Below are 20,998 nucleotides of genomic sequence, written 5' to 3'. Positions count from 1 at the left end.
TAAGACGCGGGGCGTGCGGGGGCGGAAGACGCGGGGCGTGCGGGGGGCGGGAAGACGCGGGGCGTGCGGTGGGAGCGGAAGACGCGGGGCGTGCGGGGGGCGGAAGACGCGGGGCGTGCGGGGGCGGAAGACCGGGGGCGTGCGGGGGGCGGAAGACGCGGGGCGTGCGGGGCGGAAGACGCGGGGCGTGCGGGGGCGGAAGACGCGGGCGGCGGGGCGAAGACGCGGGGCGTGCGGGGGCGGAAGACGCGGGGCGTGCGGGGGGCGGAAGACGCGGGGCGTGCGGGGGGCGGAAGACGCGGGGCGTGCTGGGGGCGGAAGACGCGGGGCGTGCGGGGGCGGAAGACGCGGGGCGTGCGGGGGCGGAAGACGTGGGGCGTGCGGGGGCGGAAGACGCGGCGCGTGGCGGGGCGAAAGATGAGGTGCGTGGTGGGGGGGGAGAGCGGCGTCCCGTTGGGGAGGGAAGAGGGTGCGGAGTCCCGGGGAGGGGGGGGAAGAAGAGAGAGAGAGAAAAAAAGTGGTGCCCGGAGTTACGAAAGAAAGAAAAGCGGAGGCAAGGGCCTCGGGGGCTGGAGAGCGCAGAGTGGCGGGGGGGAGAGCAGCGGAAGTGGCGGGGGGGAGAGCAGCGGAGTGGCGGGGGGGGAGAGCAGCGGAGTGGCGGGGGGGAGAGCAGCGGAGTGGCGGGGGGCGGAGAGCAGCGGGAGTGGCGGGGGGGGAGAGCAGCGGAGTGGCGGGGGGGGAGAGCAGCGGGAGTGGCGGGGGGGAGAGCAGCGGGAGTGGCGGGGGGCGGAGAGCAGCGGAGTGGCGGGGGGGAGAGCAGCGGAGCGTGGCGGGGGGCGAGAGCAGCGGAGTGGCGGGGGGGAGAGCAGCGGGGAGTGGCGGGGCGGGAGAGCAGCGGGAGTGGCGGGGGGCGGAGAGCAGCGGAGTGGCGGGGGGGAGAGCAGCGGAGTGGCGGGGGGGAGAGCAGCGGCGTGGCGGGGGGGAGAGCAGCGGAGTGGCGGGGGGGAGAGCAGCGGAGTGGCGGGGGGGGAGAGCAGCGGAGTGGCGGGGGGGAGAGCAGCGGAGTGGCGGGGGGGGAGAGCAGCGGAAGTGGCGGGGGGGGAGAGCAGCGGAGTGGCGGGGGGGAGAGCAGCGGAGTGGCGGGGGGGGAGAGCAGCGGAGTGGCGGGGGGGAGAGCAGCGGAGTGGCGGGGGGGGAGAGCAGCGGAGTGGCGGGGGGGGAGAGCAGCGGAGTGGCGGGGGGGAGAGCAGCGGAGTGGCGGGGGGGAGAGCAGCGGAGTGGCGGGGGGGGAGAGCAGCGGAGTGGCGGGGGGGAGAGCAGCGGAGTGGCGGGGGGGAGAGCAGCGGAGTGGCGGGGGGGAGAGCAGCGGAGTGGCGGGGGGGAGAGCAGCGGAGTGGCGTGGCGGGGGGAGAGCAGCGGAGTGGCGGGGGGGAGAGCAGCGGAGTGGCGGGGGGGAGAGCAGCGGAAGTGGCGGGGGGGAGAGCAGCGGAGTGGCGGGGGGGAGAGCAGCGGAGTGGCGGGGGGGAGAGCAGCGGAGTGGCGGGGGGGGAGAGCAGCGGAGTGGCGGGGGGGAGAGCAGCGGAGTGGCGGGGGGGAGAGCAGCGGAGTGGCGGGGGGGGAGAGCAGCGGAGTGGCGGGGGGGGAGAGCAGCGGAGTGGCGGGGGGGAGAGCAGCGGAGTGGCGGGGGGGAGAGCAGCGGAGTGGCGGGGGGGAGAGCAGCGGAGTGGCGGGGGGGAGAGCAGCGGAGTGGCGGGGGGGAGAGCAGCGGAGTGGCGGGGGGGAGAGCAGCGGAGTGGCGGGGGGGGAGAGCAGCGGAGTGGCGGGGGGGAGAGCAGCGGAGTGGCGGGGGGGGAGAGCAGCGGAGTGGCGGGGGGAGAGCAGCGGAGTGGCGGGGGGGAGAGCAGCGGAGTGGCGGGGGGGAGAGCAGCGGAGTGGCGGGGGGGAGAGCAGCGGAGTGGCGGGGGGGAGAGCAGCGGAGTGGCGGGGGGGAGAGCAGCGGAGTGGCGGGGGGGAGAGCAGCGGAGTGGCGGGGGGGAGAGCAGCGGAGTGGCGGGGGGGAGAGCAGCGGAGTGGCGGGGGGGGAGAGCAGCGGAGTGGCGGGGGGGGAGAGCAGCGGAGTGGCGGGGGGGAGAGCAGCGGAAGTGGCGGGGGGGAGAGCAGCGGAGTGGCGGGGGGGAGAGCAGCGGAGTGGCGGGGGGGAGCAGCGGAGTGGCGGGGGGGGAGAGCAGCGGAGTGGCGGGGGGGGAGAGCAGCGGAGTGGCGGGGGGGAGAGCAGCGGAGTGGCGGGGGGGAGAGCAGCGGAGTGGCGGGGGGGAGAGCAGCGGAGTGGCGGGGGGGAGAGCAGCGGAGTGGCGGGGGGGAGAGCAGCGGAGTGGCGGGGGGGAGAGCAGCGGAGTGGCGGGGGGGAGAGCAGCGGAGTGGCGGGGGGGAGAGCAGCGGAGTGGCGGGGGGGGAGAGCAGCGGAGTGGCGGGGGGGAGAGCAGCGGAGTGGCGGGGGGGGAGAGCAGCGGAGTGGCGGGGGGGGAGAGCAGCGGAGTGGCGGGGGGAGAGCAGCGGAGTGGCGGGGGGGAGAGCAGCGGAGTGGCGGGGGGGAGAGCAGCGGAGTGGCGGGGGGGAGAGCAGCGGAGTGGCGGGGGGAGAGCAGCGGAGTGGCGGGGGGGGAGAGCAGCGGAGTGGCGGGGGGAGAGCAGCGGAGTGGCGGGGGGGAGAGCAGCGGAGTGGCTGGGGGAGCAGCGGAGTGGCGGGGGAGAGCAGCGGAGTGGCGGGGGGAGAGCAGCGGAGTGGCGGGGGGGAGAGCAGCGGAGTGGCGGGGGGGAGAGCAGCGGAGTGGCGGGGGGGGAGAGCAGCGGAGTGGCGGGGGGGAGAGCAGCGGAGTGGCGGGGGGGGAGAGCAGCGGAGTGGCGGGGGGGAGAGCAGCGGAGTGGCGGGGGGGAGAGCAGCGGAGTGGCGGGGGGGGAGAGCAGCGGAGTGGCGGGGGGGGAGAGCAGCGGAGTGGCGGGGGGGAGAGCAGCGGAGTGGCGGGGGGGAGAGCAGCGGAGTGGCGGGGGGGAGAGCAGCGGAAGTGGCGGGGGGGAGAGCAGCGGAGTGGCGGGGGGGAGAGCAGCGGAGTGGCGGGGGGAGAGCAGCGGAGTGGCGGGGGGGGAGAGCAGCGGAGTGGCGGGGGGGAGAGCAGCGGAGTGGCGGGGGGGGAGAGCAGCGGAGTGGCGGGGGGGAGAGCAGCGGAGTGGCGGGGGGGAGAGCAGCGGAGTGGCGGGGGGGGAGAGCAGCGGAGTGGCGGGGGGGGAGAGCAGCGGAGTGGCGGGGGGGAGAGCAGCGGAGTGGCGGGGGGGGAGAGCAGCGGAGTGGCGGGGGGGAGAGCAGCGGAGTGGCGGGGGGGAGAGCAGCGGAGTGGCGGGGGGGAGAGCAGCGGAGTGGCGGGGGGGAGAGCAGCGGAGTGGCGGGGGGGAGAGCAGCGGAGTGGCGGGGGGGGGGAGAGCAGCGGAGTGGCGGGGGGGAGAGCAGCGGAGTGGCGGGGGGGAGAGCAGCGGAGTGGCGGGGGGGAGAGCAGCGGAGTGGCGGGGGGGAGAGCAGCGGAGTGGCGGGGGGGAGAGCAGCGAGTGGCGGGGGGGAGAGCAGCGGAGTGGCGGGGGGGAGAGCAGCGGAGTGGCGGGGGGGAGAGCAGCGGAGTGGCGGGGGGGAGAGCAGCGGAGTGGCGGGGGGGGAGAGCAGCGGAGTGGCGGGGGGGAGAGCAGCGGAGTGGCGGGGGGGGGAGAGCAGCGGAGTGGCGGGGGGGAGAGCAGCGGAGTGGCGGGGGGGAGAGCAGCGGAGTGGCGGGGGGGGAGAGCAGCGGAGTGGCGGGGGGGAGAGCAGCGGAGTGGCGGGGGGGGAGAGCAGCGGAGTGGCGGGGGGGAGAGCAGCGGAGTGGCGGGGGGGAGAGCAGCGGAGTGGCGGGGGGGAGAGCAGCGGAGTGGCGGGGGGGGAGAGCAGCGGAGTGGCGGGGGGGAGAGCAGCGGAGTGGCGGGGGGAGAGCAGCGGAGTGGCGGGGGGGGAGAGCAGCGGAGTGGCGGGGGGGAGAGCAGCGGAGTGGCGGGGGGGAGAGCAGCGGAAGTGGCGGGGGGGGAGAGCAGCGGAGTGGCGGGGGGAGAGCAGCGGAGTGGCGGGGGGGAGAGCAGCGGAGTGGCGGGGGGGGAGAGCAGCGGAGTGGCGGGGGGGAGAGCAGCGGAGTGGCGGGGGGGGAGAGCAGCGGAGTGGCGGGGGGGGAGAGCAGCGGAGTGGCGGGGGGGGAGAGCAGCGGAGTGGCGGGGGGGAGAGCAGCGGAGTGGCGGGGGGGGAGAGCAGCGGAGTGGCGGGGGGGAGAGCAGCGGAGTGGCGGGGGGGGAGAGCAGCGGAGTGGCGGGGGGGAGAGCAGCGGAGTGGCGGGGGGGAGAGCAGCGGAGTGGCGGGGGGGGAGAGCAGCGGAGTGGCGGGGGGGAGAGCAGCGGAGTGGCGGGGGGGGAGAGCAGCGGAGTGGCGGGGGGGGAGAGCAGCGGAGTGGCGGGGGGGAGAGCAGCGGAGTGGCGGGGGGGGAGAGCAGCGGAGTGGCGGGGGGGAGAGCAGCGGAGTGGCGGGGGGGAGAGCAGCGGTAGTGGCGGGGGGGAGAGCAGCGGAGTGGCGGGGGGGAGAGCAGCGGAGTGGCGGGGGGGAGAGCAGCGGAAGTGGCGGGGGGGGAGAGCAGCGGAGTGGCGGGGGGGGAGAGCAGCGGAGTGGCGGGGGGGAGAGCAGCGGAGTGGCGGGGGGGAGAGCAGCGGAGTGGCGGGGGGGGAGAGCAGCGGAGTGGCGGGGGGGGAGAGCAGCGGAGTGGCGGGGGGGAGAGCAGCGGAGTGGCGGGGGGGAGAGCAGCGGAGTGGCGGGGGGGAGAGCAGCGGAGTGGCGGGGGGGGAGAGCAGCGGAGTGGCGGGGGGAGAGCAGCGGAGTGGCGGGGGGGAGAGCAGCGGAGTGGCGGGGGGGAGAGCAGCGGAGTGGCGGGGGGGAGAGCAGCGGAAGTGGCGGGGGGGAGAGCAGCGGAGTGGCGGGGGGGAGAGCAGCGGAGTGGCGGGGGGGAGAGCAGCGGAGTGGGCGGGGGGGAGAGCAGCGGAAGTGGCGGGGGGGGAGAGCAGCGGAGTGGCGGGGGGGAGAGCAGCGGAGTGGCGGGGGGGAGAGCAGCGGAGTGGCGGGGGGGGAGAGCAGCGGAGTGGCGGGGGGGGAGAGCAGCGGAGTGGCGGGGGGGAGAGCAGCGGAGTGGCGGGGGGGAGAGCAGCGGAGTGGCGGGGGGAGAGCAGCGGAGTGGCGGGGGGAGAGCAGCGGAGTGGCGGGGGGGAGAGCAGCGGAGTGGCGGGGGGGGAGAGCAGCGGAGTGGCGGGGGGGAGAGCAGCGGAGTGGCGGGGGGGGAGAGCAGCGGAGTGGCGGGGGGGAGAGCAGCGGAGTGGCGGGGGGGAGAGCAGCGGAGTGGCGGGGGGGAGAGCAGCGGAAGTGGCGGGGGGGAGAGCAGCGGAGTGGCGGGGGGGAGAGCAGCGGAGTGGCGGGGGGAGAGCAGCGGAGTGGCGGGGGGGGAGAGCAGCGGAGTGGCGGGGGGGAGAGCAGCGGAGTGGCGGGGGGGGAGAGCAGCGGAGTGGCGGGGGGAGAGCAGCGGAGTGGCGGGGGGGAGAGCAGCGGAGTGGCGGGGGGGAGAGCAGCGGAGTGGCGGGGGGGAGAGCAGCGAGTGGCGGGGGGAGAGCAGCGGAGTGGCGGGGGGGAGAGCAGCGGAGTGGCGGGGGGGAGAGCAGCGGAGTGGCGGGGGGGAGAGCAGCGGAGTGGCGGGGGGGAGAGCAGCGGAGTGGCGGGGGGGGAGAGCAGCGGAGTGGCGGGGGGAGAGCAGCGGAGTGGCGGGGGGAGAGCAGCGGAGTGGCGGGGGGGAGAGCAGCGGAGTGGCGGGGGGGAGAGCAGCGGAGTGGCGGGGGGGAGAGCAGCGGAGTGGCGGGGGGAGAGCAGCGGAGTGGCGGGGGGGGAGAGCAGCGGAGTGGCGGGGGGGAGAGCAGCGGAGTGGCGGGGGGGAGAGCAGCGGAGTGGCGGGGGGGAGAGCAGCGGAGTGGCGGGGGGGAGAGCAGCGGAGTGGCGGGGGGGAGAGCAGCGGAGTGGCGGGGGGGAGAGCAGCGGAGTGGCGGGGGGGGGAGAGCAGCGGAGTGGCGGGGGGGAGAGCAGCGGAGTGGCGGGGGGGAGAGCAGCGGAGTGGCGGGGGGGAGAGCAGCGGAGTGGCGGGGGGAGAGCAGCGGAGTGGCGGGGGGGAGAGCAGCGGAGTGGCGGGGGGGAGAGCAGCGGAGTGGCGGGGGGGAGAGCAGCGGAGTGGCGGGGGGGAGAGCAGCGGAGTGGCGGGGGGGAGAGCAGCGGAGTGGCGGGGGGGAGAGCAGCGGAGTGCGGGGGGAGAGCAGCGGAGTGGCGGGGGGGAGAGCAGCGGAGTGGCGGGGGGAGAGCAGCGGAGTGGCGGGGGGGAGAGCAGCGGAGTGGCGGGGGGGGAGAGCAGCGGAGTGGCGGGGGGGAGAGCAGCGGAGTGGCGGGGGGGAGAGCAGCGGAGTGGCGGGGGGGGAGAGCAGCGGAGTGGCGGGGGGGGAGAGCAGCGGAGTGGCGGGGGGAGAGCAGCGAGTGCGGGGGAGAGCAGCGGAGTGGCGGGGGGGAGAGCAGCGGAGTGGCGGGGGGGAGAGCAGCGGAGTGGCGGGGGGAGAGCAGCGGAGTGGCGGGGGGGAGAGCAGCGGAGTGGCGGGGGGGAGAGCAGCGGAGTGGCGGGGGGAGAGCAGCGAGTGGCGGGGGGAGAGCAGCGGAGTGGCGGGGGGGAGAGCAGCGGAGTGGCGGGGGGGGAGAGCAGCGGAGTGGCGGGGGGGAGAGCAGCGGGAAGTGGCGGGGGGGAGAGCAGCGGAGTGGCGGGGGGGAGAGCAGCGGAGTGGCGGGGGGGAGAGCAGCGGAGTGGCGGGGGGGAGAGCAGCGGAGTGGCGGGGGGGAGAGCAGCGGAGTGGCGGGGGGAGAGCAGCGGAGTGGCGGGGGAGAGCAGCGGAGTGGCGGGGGGGAGAGCAGCGGAGTGGCGGGGGGGAGAGCAGCGGAGTGGCGGGGGGGAGAGCAGCGGAGTGGCGGGGGGAGAGCAGCGGAGTGGCGGGGGGGGAGAGCAGCGGAGTGGCGGGGGGGAGAGCAGCGGAGTGGCGGGGGGAGAGCAGCGGAGTGGCGGGGGGGAGAGCAGCGGAGTGGCGGGGGGGAGAGCAGCGGAGTGGCGGGGGGGAGAGCAGCGGAGTGGCGGGGGGGAGAGCAGCGGAGTGGCGGGGGGGAGAGCAGCGGAGTGGCGGGGGGAGAGCAGCGGAGTGGCGGGGGGGAGAGCAGCGAGTGGCGGGGGGGAGAGCAGCCGAGTGGCGGGGGGGAGAGCAGCCGAGTGGCGGGGGGGGAGAGCCGAGTGGCGGGGGGGAGAGCCGAGTGGCGGGGGGAGAGCCGAGTGGCGGGGGGGAGAGCCGAGTGGCGGGGGGAGAGCCGAGTGGCGGGGGGGGAGAGCCGAGTGGCGGGGGGGAGAGCCGCGAGTGGCGGGGGGGAGAGCCGAGTGGCAGGGGGAGAGCCGAGTGGCAGGGGGGAGAGCCGAGTGGCAGGGGCGTCCCGTGGGGGGGGGGGGGGAGAGGGGCGTCCCGTGGGGGGGGGGGAGAGGGGCGTCCCGTGGGGGGGGGGGGGAGAGGGGCGTCCCGTGGGGGGGGGGAGAGCGGAGTGGCAGGGGGGAGAGCGGAGTGGCAGGGGGGAGAGCGGAGTGGCAGGGGGGAGAGCGGAGTGGCAGGGGGGGAGAGCGGAGTGGCAGGGGGGGAGAGCGGAGTGGCAGGGGGGAGAGCGGAGTGGCAGGGGGAGAGCGGAGTGGCAGGGGGGAGAGCGGAGTGGCAGGGGGGAGAGCGGAGTGGCAGGGGGGAGAGCGGAGTGGCAGGGGGGAGAGCCGAGTGGCAGGGGGGAGAGCCGAGTGGCAGGGGGGGAGAGCCGAGTGGCAGGGGGAGAGCCGAGTGGCAGGGGGGAGAGCCGAGTGGCAGGGGGGAGAGCCGAGTGGCAGGGGGGAGAGCCGAGTGGCAGGGGGGAGAGCCGAGTGGCAGGGGGGAGAGCCGAGTGGCAGGGGGGAGTTGGCAGGGGGGGGAGAGCCGAGTGGCAGGGGGGAGAGCCGAGTGGCAGGGGGGAGAGCCGAGTGGCAGGGGGGAGAGCCGAGTGGCAGGGGGGGAGAGCCGAGTGGCAGGGGGGAGAGCCGAGTGGCAGGGGGGAGAGCCGAGTGGCAGGGGGGAGAGCCGAGTGGCAGGGGGGAGAGCCGAGTGGCAGGGGGAGAGCCGAGTGGCAGGGGGGAGAGCCGAGTGGCAGGGGGGAGAGCCGAGTGGCAGGGGGGAGAGCCGAGTGGCAGGGGGGGGGGAGAGCCGAGTGGCAGGGGGGAGAGCCGAGTGGCAGGGGGAGAGCCGAGTGGCAGGGGGGAGAGCCGAGTGGCAGGGGGGAGAGCCGAGTGGCAGGGGGGAGAGCCGAGTGGCAGGGGGGAGAGCCGAGTGGCAGGGGGGAGAGCCGAGTGGCAGGGGGGAGAGCCGAGTGGCAGGGGGGAGAGCCGAGTGGCAGGGGGGAGAGCCGAGTGGCAGGGGGGAGAGCCGAGTGGCAGGGGGGAGAGCCGAGTGGCAGGGGGGAGAGCCGAGTGGCAGGGGGGAGAGCCGAGTGGCAGGGGGGAGAGCCGAGTGGCAGGGGGGAGAGCCGAGTGGCAGGGGGGAGAGCCGAGTGGCAGGGGGAGAGCCGAGTGGCAGGGGGGAGAGCCGAGTGGCAGGGGGGAGAGCCGAGTGGCAGGGGGGAGAGCCGAGTGGCAGGGGGGAGAGCCGAGTGGCAGGGGGGAGAGCCGAGTGGCAGGGGGGAGAGCCGAGTGGCAGGGGGAGAGCCGAGTGGGCAGGGGGGAGAGCCGAGTGGCAGGGGCGTCCCGTGGGGGGGGGGGGGGGAGAGCGGCGTCCCGTGGGGGGGGGGAGAGCGGCGTCCCGTGGGGGGGGGGGAGAGCGGCGTCCCGTGGGGGGGGGGGGAGAGCGGCGTCCGTGGGGGGGGGGGGGGGGGGAGAGCGGCGTCCCGTGGGGGGGGGGGGGAGAGCGGCGTCTCGTGGGGGGGGGGGGGAGAGCGGCGTCCCGTGGCGGGGGGGTGGGGGGGGTGGAGAGTGAGGGAGTAAAAGTGGTGCCCGGGGTTAGGAAGAAGGAAAGCGGAGGCGGGGGGCGGGGGTTGGGAGAGAGAGAGTGAGAGAGGGAGGGAGGAGGGGGGGAGGAGGGGGGGAAGAGAGGGAGGGAGGAGGGGGGGAAGAGAGGGAGGGAGGAGGGGGGGAAGAGAGGGAGGGAGGAGGGGGGGAAGAGAGGGAGGGAGGAGGGGGGGAAGAGAGGGAGGGAGGAGGGGGGGGAAGAGAGGGAGGGAGGAGGGGGGGAAGAGAGGGAGGGAGGAGGGGGGGAAGAGAGGGAGGGAGGAGGGGGGGAAGAGAGGGAGGGAGGAGGGGGGGAAGAGAGGGAGGGAGGAGGGGGGGAAGAGAGGGAGGGAGGAGGGGGGGAAGAGAGGGAGGGAGGAGGGGGGGAAGAGAGGGAGGGAGGAGGGGGGGAAGAGAGGGAGGGAGGAGGGGGGGAAGAGAGGGAGGGAGGAGGGGGGAAGAGAGGGAGGGAGGAGGGGGGGAAGAGAGGGAGGGAGGAGGGGGGGAAGAGAGGGAGGGAGGAGGGGGGGTAGAGAGGGAGGGAGGAGGGGGGGTAGAGAGGGAGGGAGGAGGGGGGGGGTAGAGAGGGAGGGAGGAGGGGGGAAGAGAGGGAGGGAGGAGGGGGGGAAGAGAGGGAGGGAGGAGGGGGGGAAGAGAGGGAGGGAGGAGGGGGGGAAGAGAGGGAGGGAGGAGGGGGGGAAGAGAGGGAGGGAGGAGGGGGGGAAGAGAGGGGGAGGAGGGGGGGGAAGAGAGGGAGGGAGGAGGGGGGGAAGAGAGGGAGGGAGGAGGGGGGGAAGAGAGGGAGGGAGGAGGGGGGGAAGAGAGGGAGGGAGGAGGGGGGAAGAGAGGGAGGGAGGAGGGGGGGAAGAGAGGGAGGGAGGAGGGGGGGTAGAGAGGGAGGGAGGAGGGGGGTAGAGAGGGAGGGAGGAGGGGGGTAGAGAGGGAGGGAGGAGGGGGGTAGAGAGGGAGGGAGGAGGGGGGGGAAGAGAGGGAGGGAGGAGGGGGGGGAAGAGAGGGAGGGAGGAGGGGGGGAAGAGAGGGAGGGAGGAGGGGGGGAAGAGAGGGAGGGAGGAGGGGGGGAAGAGAGGGAGGGAGGAGGGGGGGAAGAGAGGGAGGGAGGAGGGGGGAAGAGAGGGAGGGAGGAGGGGGGAAGAGAGGGGGAGGGGGAAGAGAGGGAGGGAGGAGGGGGAAGAGAGGGAGGGAGGAGGGGGGAAGAGAGGGAGGAGGGGGGAAGAGAGGGAGGAGGGGGGGAAGAGAGGGAGGGAGGAGGGGGGAAGAGAGGGAGGGAGGAGGGGGGAAGAGAGGGAGGGAGGAGGGGGGAAGAGAGGGAGGGAGGAGGGGGGGAAGAGAGGGAGAGAGGAGGGGGGGAAGAGAGGGAGGGAGGAGGGGGGGAAGAGAGGGAGGGAGGAGGGGGGGGAAGAGAGGGAGGGAGGAGGGGGGGAAGAGAGGGAGGGAGGAGGGGGGGAAGAGAGGGAGGGAGGAGGGGGGAAGAGAGGGAGGAGGGGGGGAAGAGAGGGAGGGAGGAGGGGGGGGAAGAGAGGGAGGGAGGAGGGGGGGGAAGAGAGGGAGGGAGGAGGGGGGGGAAGAGAGGGAGGGAGGAGGGGGGGGAAGAGAGGGAGGGAGGAGGGGGAGGAGGGGGAGGAGGGGGGAAGAGAGGGAGGAGGGGGGGAAGAGAGGGAGGGAGGAGGGGGGGAAAGAGAGGGAGGGAGGAGGGGGGGAAGAGAGGGAGGGAGGAGGGGGGGGAAGAGAGGGAGGGAGGAGGGGGGGGGAAGAGAGGGAGGGAGGAGGGGGGGGAAGAGAGGGAGGGAGGAGGGGGAGGAGGGGGGAAGAGAGGGAGGAGGGGGGGAAGAGAGGGAGGGAGGAGGGGGGGAAGAGAGGGAGGGAGGAGGGGGGGAAGAGAGGGAGGGAGGAGGGGGGAAGAGAGGGAGGGAGGAGGGGGGGAAGAGAGGGAGGGAGGAGGGGGGGAAGAGAGGGAGGGAGGAGGGGGGGAAGAGAGGGAGGGAGGAGGGGGGGAAGAGAGGGAGGGAGGAGGGGGGGGAAGAGAGGGAGGGAGGAGGGGGGGAAGAGAGGGAGGGAGGAGGGGGGGAAGAGAGGGAGGGAGGAGGGGGGGAAGAGAGGGAGGGAGGAGGGGGGAAGAGAGGGAGGGAGGAGGGGGGGAAGAGAGGGAGGGAGGAGGGGGGAAGAGAGGGAGGAGGGAGAGAGGGGAAGAGAGAGAAAGCGGATCCGGGAGTGGGGGGGGGGGGGGGGGTGGGAGAGAGAAAGCGGAGCCGGGGGTGGGGGGGTGAAGCCTCGGGATCGTAGCCTGCACCGGACACCGCGATTTCCCCAGCGCCACTCTGCCAGTGCTTTGTTTCCCCCCTCCTCCGCCCCGCTCACACGCCCGGTCGGGGGTCCCGTCCCGCCGCCCAGCCTGACCTACCGAGGGGCGCAGTGCGGAGCTCTCAGCCCGTTTCCGCCATGTTCGCCGAGTGCGCAATGAAGGCGGCGGAGAGACCCCCATTCGGCCGTGCCTGCTGAGTACAAAGGCTGTCACCGCACGACCCCTACTGATGGAAGCGGGCAGAGCCGGAGCCCAGGACGGGACGCTGCACTCTCCCTCCCCGCCCCTGACACCCACCACCGGAGCAGGCGCCGCCTGCTTCCCTCTGCCGCGGCAGCAGCTCCCTCCCCACTCCTGCAAAGTTTCGGGCGAAGAACGTGCAGGCTGCAGCGGAAACTTTGTCAAACTCGTAGGAAATGCAGTGGGGAGCAGGACACGGGGCTTTTCCTAACGGGGCTCAGTGCAAGGGGAAGAAGTGGGCCCTTGAGTTGCTTCCCTGCTCGTGGAGAGGACACTTCCACGCTGCCACGTTAAAGCAGCCTTGATCCTCCAGGTCTGCAGACGGAAAATCCCAATGCAGAAGAATCTCGGCAGGTCACACTTTATCAGAGGGGGTCGTCTACAAATGTATAAAATAATGAAAGGAATAGATAAGGTGGAGGTTTTCAACCCTTTTCCACTGATAGGGGAGAGAAAGACTAAGGGATATAGCAAAATTCAGGGGAGTAGATCTCAGACTGAGATGAGGAGCTTTTCCCAGAGGGTGGGGAATCTGGACGCAGTGTATACTTAATGCAAGGTTGGATCTATTTTTGCATAATAGGGGACTGAAGGGATATAGGGAAAAAGCAGAGAGCTGGGGAGCAGGCTTGATGGGCAGAATGGCCTACTCGTGTCCCTATTTCTTCTGCAGTATAGCAAAGATAAAGATACATAACCAACGTCTCGGCCTTGAACCCTTCATCAAGGTATGATCCTCTATCCCCCAAGGGCTATCACCACCCTGACCATGCCCTCTTCTCATTGTTACCATTGAGAAGGAGGTACAGGAGCCCTGAAGATGAACACCTGTCAACAGCACAGGGACAGCTTCTTCCCCTCCACCATCAGATTTCTGAACGGACAGGCACTACCTCACTTTCATCTATTTTCTTGAACTATATTTATTTTGATATTTATAGCAGTAATACTGTAAATGAATTTTATGAATAAATCCTGATTCCATTCTAGCCTTGATTGAAATGACTGCTCACCGTTCTGCTTGCCTAGCTGTGGGAAGGTCAGCAATAGGAAGGCAGGCAGAGGAGTTTCACCAGATCATTGCAGGGACTGGTAGGGTTGGGTGACAGAAGAGATTGGATGGGCTGGGCCTTTCTGGAGTGAGGAGAGATGTTCTAGAGTTTTATAAAAGCTCTAGTGGTTCAGCAATAAACTTGAGGGAGTAATCAGCTGAGACAATTGTAGAACTGGAAGGTGTAGGTTTTCGGTGAGAGGTGCAGAGATTTAAAAGGAATCTGAGGTGCAAATGTTGCACTCAGAGGGTGGTCCACATCTGGAACTAGCTGTCAGAGGAAACTGGAGAAGCGGCCACAATTTGACTTCAAGACTATCAGACAGGCTCTGAAGGATATGGACCAGATTCTTGAATGAACCTCAAAATAGTAAAATTATGCTGACTGCATTATATAAACTAAGTAATAGGGTGGGTAGTTATCTTTTGCACTTTTGTACTGTGCCTTACATACACTTTGCGTGAGATATCTAATTGATCTTTTTGCAAAACCACTTTTATTTCTGCATCCTGGTACATGTGACAATAAATGAACTTAAACTTGGGTGCTATTTTTTAAAAATGTGATTTATAACAATTTTGCACCTGTAATGCTGCCGGAAAACAACACATTTTGTTGCACGTTTTCTGTTTCTGATGGTAGAATTTTGAGAGATTGTGGATCACAGAGAACTCTGTGTGAATACAGATTCTTGCCTCATGATATGAACTGATATTTGTTTTGAAGCATTGAATATTGCTGACTGAATAAATTGGCGTACTGATAGCAAAGTAATTGAAACTGTGGGAGGCAGCCATACACTGAGTGTATGCTTGGTCTAACAATGTATGAAGGTTATTTAAATCATAATAACCTTAAAACTAAACTATAATGATGGCCATGAAAACAAATAGATGTGATTTAAACTAATTTACTACTCTATCTATGTTAAGGGAATTACATTAGCTTAATCTAAAAGTTGATCTGATGATTTTCTTTTAGCAATACAATGCAATTAAGTTTCCTCTTAAATTGTCTTCATATGATAGACACCATGGAAACTACAAACCTAGCTAGAATATGCTTGAATGATAACACCAGACAACTTATTTCAAATTGTTGCTTCCTGAAAAAAAATTGGGGATTATGATAGACCACTTCAAGCCAAACACAAAGATAATTTCAGATTTTCTGTATTGCTGGAGAAAAATTAAATGAACTTCTATTGAATTTAGTGTGTTTCATTGCATAATGATGCTGGCACATTGTGTTAGTTCATCTGACCTAAAAATGTTTTGCCACTGATTTTCATTTGTACCCAGCATCTGATGCCTCTCATGTCACTGTCCAACAATAGTTTGCCAGCATTGATGGATTCCAGTCATCCTGATACTGCTTTGCCATAATCAAAATGTCCTGGTGAAACCTTTCACCATGTTCATCACTGACTGCACTAAGATCAGCGGGGAAGACGTCCAAGTGCGAATGCAGAAAGTGAATTTTCATCACTGTGTTGCCTTTCATGGTTTTTGTATATTTGAATAGACTGACAGGAAATCACAAAAATAGATTGCATCTAAAAAAAAAGTACATGATATGAAAAAAAGTTTAGATGCTTTTCATGATCAGAATTCCAAAATTCATAAAATACTCCCAAAAATATTCAAGAAACAAAATCTTCGTTGTCCAGTTTAACTGCAAAAAGTAAAAAGTTAAACTGAACAAAGCAGATGCCACTGATTTTATTTCACTTCGTGAACAATATTAAATTAACCACCAAATTAGTTTAGTAATCCACATAATGAAAGATTTTGTCAGGTTACTTTTGAACCAGCTCCGCCACCAGATTGTTACATTGTGTATATCAGGCCACATTACTGAAATCCAGTTGGAGTGGTGGGAGAGTCTTAGACAAGAGGGCACAACTTCGGGAATGAAGGGTGTCTGCTTAGGACAGAGATGTGAAGACATCACTTTAGCCAGACGCTGGTGAATCTGTGGAATTTGTGGGCGGAGGCCAAGTCATTGAGTGTATTCAAGGCAGAAATTGATAGGATGTTGACTAGCCAGGGCATCAAAGGAGAAGGCCAGGACTTGGGGCTGAGAGGGAAAATAACTCATGATTAATTTGGAGTATTAATTAAAATATAATTTATTCCTACAATCTTGCTTTATAAATACTTTCAGAGGTTGGCGATGGAGCAAATTAACTCCTGTCTGAGGAAGGATTTGGACCCACTTCAGTTCGCACCCTGTGACAAGCACTTGCCCTCAACTTTGCATTAGATCACCTGGACCACAGAAATACCAACACTGGCTACAGCTTGGTGCTCAACACTATTATAGCAGCAAAACTTATGATCATTATTTATAATCACTCTCTGGGATTCTGTTCCTCTGCAACTGGATTTTGTCTTCCTCATCATTCACTGCAGAAAAATGTCACTCAGGATGTCACCACTGGAGGTTGGGCCCCCTTTGCTGTGTGATACCGGGTACTTAATGTTAAAGGGCCCATGAATCCAGGATTTCATGGTCCAGTGTGAATAGCCTACCCAGTACTTCAACACAGGTCGTTCACACACCTATTTTGCAAATTGGCAGTGTGAAATCTAATGAGTCAGAATACAGGATGGAGATGGTGTGGTGCTCTCAACATCAACAAGATCAAGGAGCTGACTGTGGACTTTATGAAGGGAAAACAGGGACCACACACCAGTTGACAGGAAGGATAAATAATGGCCAGGTCAATGGAAAAACCTGTCTTCATAATAGTGCCTTAGACAGAACAGGTCAATATCTCATCTGAATTGCAGTGCAGCCCTTCCCCAGGCACAATCTTGGAAGGTCACCTGAAACTAGTGTGCTCAGGTTTCTTAACCTGAAGTCTTAAGAAGCACAGTTTACAGGGAAGTTGAGGCTTGACGAAAAATTCTCTTACTTTGTGGAAGGACGCATTGTGAAGAAAAGACTCAAGATAGGGGAGTGATTTGACAACATGGGGAAGTGTGAGGTCATGCATTCTGTCAAAGAAATCCAAAAGCAGACAGGATCTCAATTGGGTGGGATAAGTAAACCACAGAAGATCAGGTGTCCTTGTGCATGTATCATGAAAAAGGGAGCATGCAGGCGAATGCTGAGGAGTGCAAGTGGCATCTTCATTACAAATTTGGACATAAGCAAGTCTTGTTTCAATTGACCAGGGTACTGGTGGAGCCAGACTTGGAGTAATTGTGCATGGTTTTGGTTTCTTTATTTGAAGAAAGATCTACTTAATTGGAAACAGCGCAAAACATATTCACCAAGCTAACTTCTGGCATGAGAAGTTTATCCTAAAACAAGCAGCTAAAGAAATTAGATCTATGTTATCTGGAGTTGAGGAGAACGAGGCACAATTCTTGTAACATGCAAGTTCCTGAAGGGAGCATATGGAGTAGAAGTTGAGTTGATTATATGTGAGAGAATTTTCAATAAGAAGACACAGCTAGAAGTTAAGGGGTTGGTCATTTAAATCTCAGGTGTGTTGGAGTTTCTTCACTCAGAGGCTAGTGAACCTTTGGAATTCTGAACTCCAGAAGATTGTGGAGGCAAGATTATTAGTAACTTAAAGATGAAGTCTACACCTCCTGCTGCCTTGAAATGGCAGCCAACATATTGAATACCCTGGCCGCCCTCTCTTTTCCCTCTTCCCAATGGGGAGAATACTCAAGAATGTGAAGGCACACACCAACAGGTTTAAGGACAGTTTCTTCCCTGCAGCTATCAGTCTCCTGATGGAACCCCACAATAGTGCTTTCATACTGCCCTTGCTTTATGTGCTCTTTACACCAACCATTCTCAACCTCTATTTTTTGACTATGGCCCACTGAGGACTTTGCTCAAAGTTTCTGGGCCCCTTTCCCTATGAAACAGTCGTTTAGTTGGTTTTGTCCATACTTCTCTCCTATGAACGACATAAAATTTTTTTTATGATTTCTGTTCATGTCGTGTTCCCCCCCCCCCCAATGTACAGTGTGAGAATGACCACTCTAGCACATTCAGTCTGCACTGACCATTAGAACTGACCTGTTTATCTGTTTGCACAAGAACCCTTCACACTGTATTAAGTATTTTGTGACAAATAAACTTGGTACATTTTGGGAAGATCGGAAAATTGGCACAGAAGAAGAGATCGGACCAGAGTGGCATTTTCCTGCTCCTATTCTGTCCTTACATCTTCCTCTGTATCTGTGGGCGTCGTAAAACTGCAAACGACTTACATTCTTCAGGAGATTTAACTGGTGGTCCAAAAAAAAAAAAAAATTCTGGTGTCCTGAACTGTTGTATCACGCTGAAATGTCCAAAAAGTGATTTGACTGAGATTTTCTGAGTTATTGTGAAAATCTCCTCAAACACAGCTACAAAATTCTCTCCATTGTGAGGTGTTCAGTTTAGTTCATTTGTCATCCAGTTGTACCAGTTCAACACGGCAAAACAGCGTTCTATGGTCCAGAACAGTGCAAAACTTGTGTGCAGACACACATTACATACAGACAAATGATACATTTACATGCTACATATGAATATATATTAAAATAAATAATAATAAATAGTAGAGTCACGGATGGTTGTTTCGCAGTCATGATGTTGGTGCATTTGGGATTTCAAAATATTAGTTTAATCTCTTTCTCTGGCTGATAGAAACAAATTATTTGTATTTCCTCCAAAGTTTAAATTTAAATGTAGACATACAGCACTGTAATTAGACCCTTCCAGCCCACTAGCCGGTCCTGTCGAATTACACTCAATTGACTCCCCATACATTTTGAAGGTGGGAGTAAACAGAGCATCTGGCAAAAAAAACCACGCAGACATGGGGAGAGCGTACAAACTCCGTACAGCGGCATGGGATCTGAACCCCAGTCGCTGGCACAGTAAGAGTGTTGCATTAACTGCTACGCTAATCGTGACTCCCTTTCACTTTGAAGTAAAGCTAAAGAACAAAGAACAATGGATCCAAGATTCTGTAAACATCAATATTATTAATCAATGTCATCTTGCAAACATTTTCCAGATTCCATTGAGCACACGCCCATCTGCCAAATGTTGAATTGTCAGAATATATTTCCTTTTCTCAACCCTTTCAAGAAAGTAGAATTAGAATGAGCCAATGCTTGCTTTTGCCACATTTAAAACCATCAATTTTATGTTCATTTTTAAATTTAGTGTGAAATAAGTGACTCTTTCTGGCATTGACTGGAGTTCCCAAAGGAACCATTGGCATTCTGCCACTCCAATGGGAGTTACTGGACAGTTCAATTACAGCCAGTTCTGATCCAGAGTCATGGGTTTGAATCCTGCCATGGCAGATGGGGAATTAAAATCCAAATATTTACACAAATCTGGAATTCATGCAATAGTCTGACCACTTTAAGCTACTGGACTGCTGCAAAAACATAGTAAATTCTCTGGCCCCTCTAAGGAAGGAAATTTTCGATCTATATCGTGTCTGCCCTCTGTGTGCCCTACTCTTGAGAAGTGCAAGGACTGAAGATGGTGAAATCTTCAGCAAACAATGAGCTGCTGGAGGGACTCAGCACATCAGGCAGCATCCGTTGGCGGAGATGGTTAGGCAACATTTCAGGTCGGGACTCTTTATCATGACAAGTCAAGTCAATCAAGTTTATTTTCATCTGATTGTACAAGTACAACCCGATGGATTAGTGTTCTCCAGTCCTCGATGTAAAACATGCAGAGACACAACCAGACAAAGACTAAATTACATAAATAAAGGGAGAAAGAAACTGGGGGAAGGGCCCAAAGGTGAGAGGGTGTCGCTACCTTCCACCTAATTGTTAATATTAAAATATCTTTAGAATCTTTATACTAATGCTCTCCTTCCTGCACTGACTTCCATTAATTACTCCAACACCACAAAAAGCACTGTCTGTACTATTGTAACACCACTTTTTTTCTGACTTATATATTGTTGAATATTTATTATCTATCAGATCAGACACCATTTATTGTCATGTAATAAAACAGAAATGTAATATTAAACAAAATTGCCTTTAGTCTGCTGTAAGGCAGGCAGATATTTGCCATTAGCATTGTCCAGTGTACCTCACAGCCAGACAAAAAGAGAAGCAAAAGAAAGCCCCCTCCCCCAAGTCACTAAGTTACATTTCTATTCATTATCCCTTTTAATTTAACTTAATAGGCAGTAAGTCCCTCGGGTTAAGAACGCCCGACTTACAGACTACTCATATTTACGAACACACTACACGCGGATTCAGCGGTTCATTGGCTTGAGGAAGGAGAATGCCATTATAAGTCGGATCATGTTTGACCTAGAGTAGCAGATGATAGCATTTGAGGAAGAAGTCTGGGACCTAAAAATTCCAGAACCAATTAAGGATTTGACGAAAGGGTCAGCTGAAGCTTTTCATCTCGTTGAAGGAGTAACAGCAAAGTTAGAGGAGCAAGATCCTAATACAGAGAGGTCCGCCAAAGTTCACCGTACAGATATCAAGGGCCTCAGCCACTACATCCATTTATGATGAGAAGAAGAAAAGCTCTGGATAAACATCCCTTGATGCCAACTTCAAGAAATTGACTCCTATAGTTTGATATGCATAGAAAGGTAAAATATATACAAGATACTAAGGCAAACGTTTGACTAACTGACGCTAAATAAAAAACTGAATGTTCCTGTTCTGACTCGGCTACAAATCTGACTTGGGAATGGAACGTAGATTGTCCAATAATAAACTCATTCTCATTATCTTTCTTTCTTGCACACCTTTTGCTTCTCTTTCTCTCAGACTGTAAGGGATGCCAGACAATGCTAATTGGGGAATCTTTGAAGGTAAAAGTTAAAGTGTATCATGACTGTCACATTATGAATATATTATTACACGAAAAGGAACATTGAACTTAGAAGATATTCACTAGACTAATTCTGGGATGAAGGGTTGCTCTATCACAAAGAGCTGAAAAAGTTGGATTAGTATTCTTTTAAAGTTTAGAAGAATGAGGATCTTTAAAGCATGCAAGATCCTTAAGGAACACACAGGGTGTTGAGATGTGGCTACAAGTGGCAAAGTCTTGAATCAGGGCAGATTGTTACACGATAAAAGTGCGGTCATTGAGGAGTTTCTTCTTCAAATTCAAGTTGACAGGGGGAAGAGATAAAGGAGGATCAGAGCCAGCACCACCAGCTGAGGAACACAGACAGTGAGATGGCTGAATGACCAAAGGAACAGCTCACATGAACCATCTCAGACCTTCATTTGTACAAAGCAATATTTATTTATTTATTTTTGCGGATAAAATATTTGTCCTGCATATGTGTATTGTGTGTCTGCATGTTTTACACCAGGGACCAGAGAACGGTCTTTCATCGGGTTGTACTTGTACAATCAGATGACGTAAATTTGACTTGAAGTTTAAGTTGTCACTTGGAGGCAAAAAATTCAGTGCAAAGCAGATTAAATAAATAGTAATGACATATGAGAAGACAACAAGTGCAGAGTTTCAGAGAGTTATCGGTACTGAAGGAAAGTCACATTATTTTGCTATTGTGAGGTTCATTCAGGAGTCTGATAATGGCAGGGAATCAGATGGTGCATGCTCGCAGTCATGAATCTTATTCCTGATGGGGGTGGGAGGTGGTGAAGAGAGTGTAATCAGGGTGAGATGAGGCATTTAACATATTGGCTGCTTTTTGCGATTTATAGATGCATTTGATGAAGTGGAGAGGGGTGGCGTGTGATAGCCTCAGCCATATTCACAATCCTCTGCAGTTTGTTTCGACCGTAGACAGAGCCATTACTGTCCCATGCAGTGATACACCCTGACAGGATACTTTCAATGGCGCACCTGCAGAAGTTGCTGAGGAATGCAGGCTACGTGTCAAATTTCCTCAGCATTCTTCTTCCTGCAGAGTGTGGTAAATCTCTGGAATTCTTTATCTTAAAGAGTTGTACAGAACAGATCATTGGAACTACCTAAAGAGCAAGTAGATCCACGAGAAAGATTGGGGAAGTGAGATTTTGGGGGAACTGCTATAGGAGAGGAGTTGAGGCCTGGGGCAGATGAGCTGTGATCTTGTAGCACAGCAGGCAGGGCTGAGAGAGCAGGTGGTCTACTTCTGAAGACACATTCTTGTGGTGTTTCCATTGGGAGCTTGACCTATGGCTTCAGCCTGTCCAGATAAGCCCATTTGGGAATGGATAACGCAAAGCAACACTGGATGGCCTGAAATGTCGA

At 60.8% G+C, this 20,998-nt stretch overlaps 1 protein-coding gene across 3 annotated transcripts in view; it reads right to left on the bottom strand.

Moving 5' to 3' along the window:
* LOC138741297 (polycomb protein SCMH1-like) overlaps nucleotides 1–11,798 on the bottom strand; it is a 154,697-nt gene extending 142,899 nt beyond the window's left edge. For all 3 annotated transcript variants that reach the window (XM_069895141.1, XM_069895138.1, XM_069895140.1), the window contains exon 1: nucleotides 11,577–11,798. The gene's annotated coding sequence lies outside the window, so the exon portion shown is untranslated. The remainder of the gene's footprint in view (nucleotides 1–11,576) is intronic.
* Nucleotides 11,799–20,998: the final 9,200 nt, after the last annotated feature.

The sequence above is a fragment of the Narcine bancroftii genome, chromosome 8, assembly GCF_036971445.1.
Source record: "Narcine bancroftii isolate sNarBan1 chromosome 8, sNarBan1.hap1, whole genome shotgun sequence".
NCBI classification, from domain to species: Eukaryota; Metazoa; Chordata; class Chondrichthyes; order Torpediniformes; family Narcinidae; genus Narcine; species Narcine bancroftii.
This window is presented reverse-complemented; position numbering and strand designations above follow the sequence as displayed.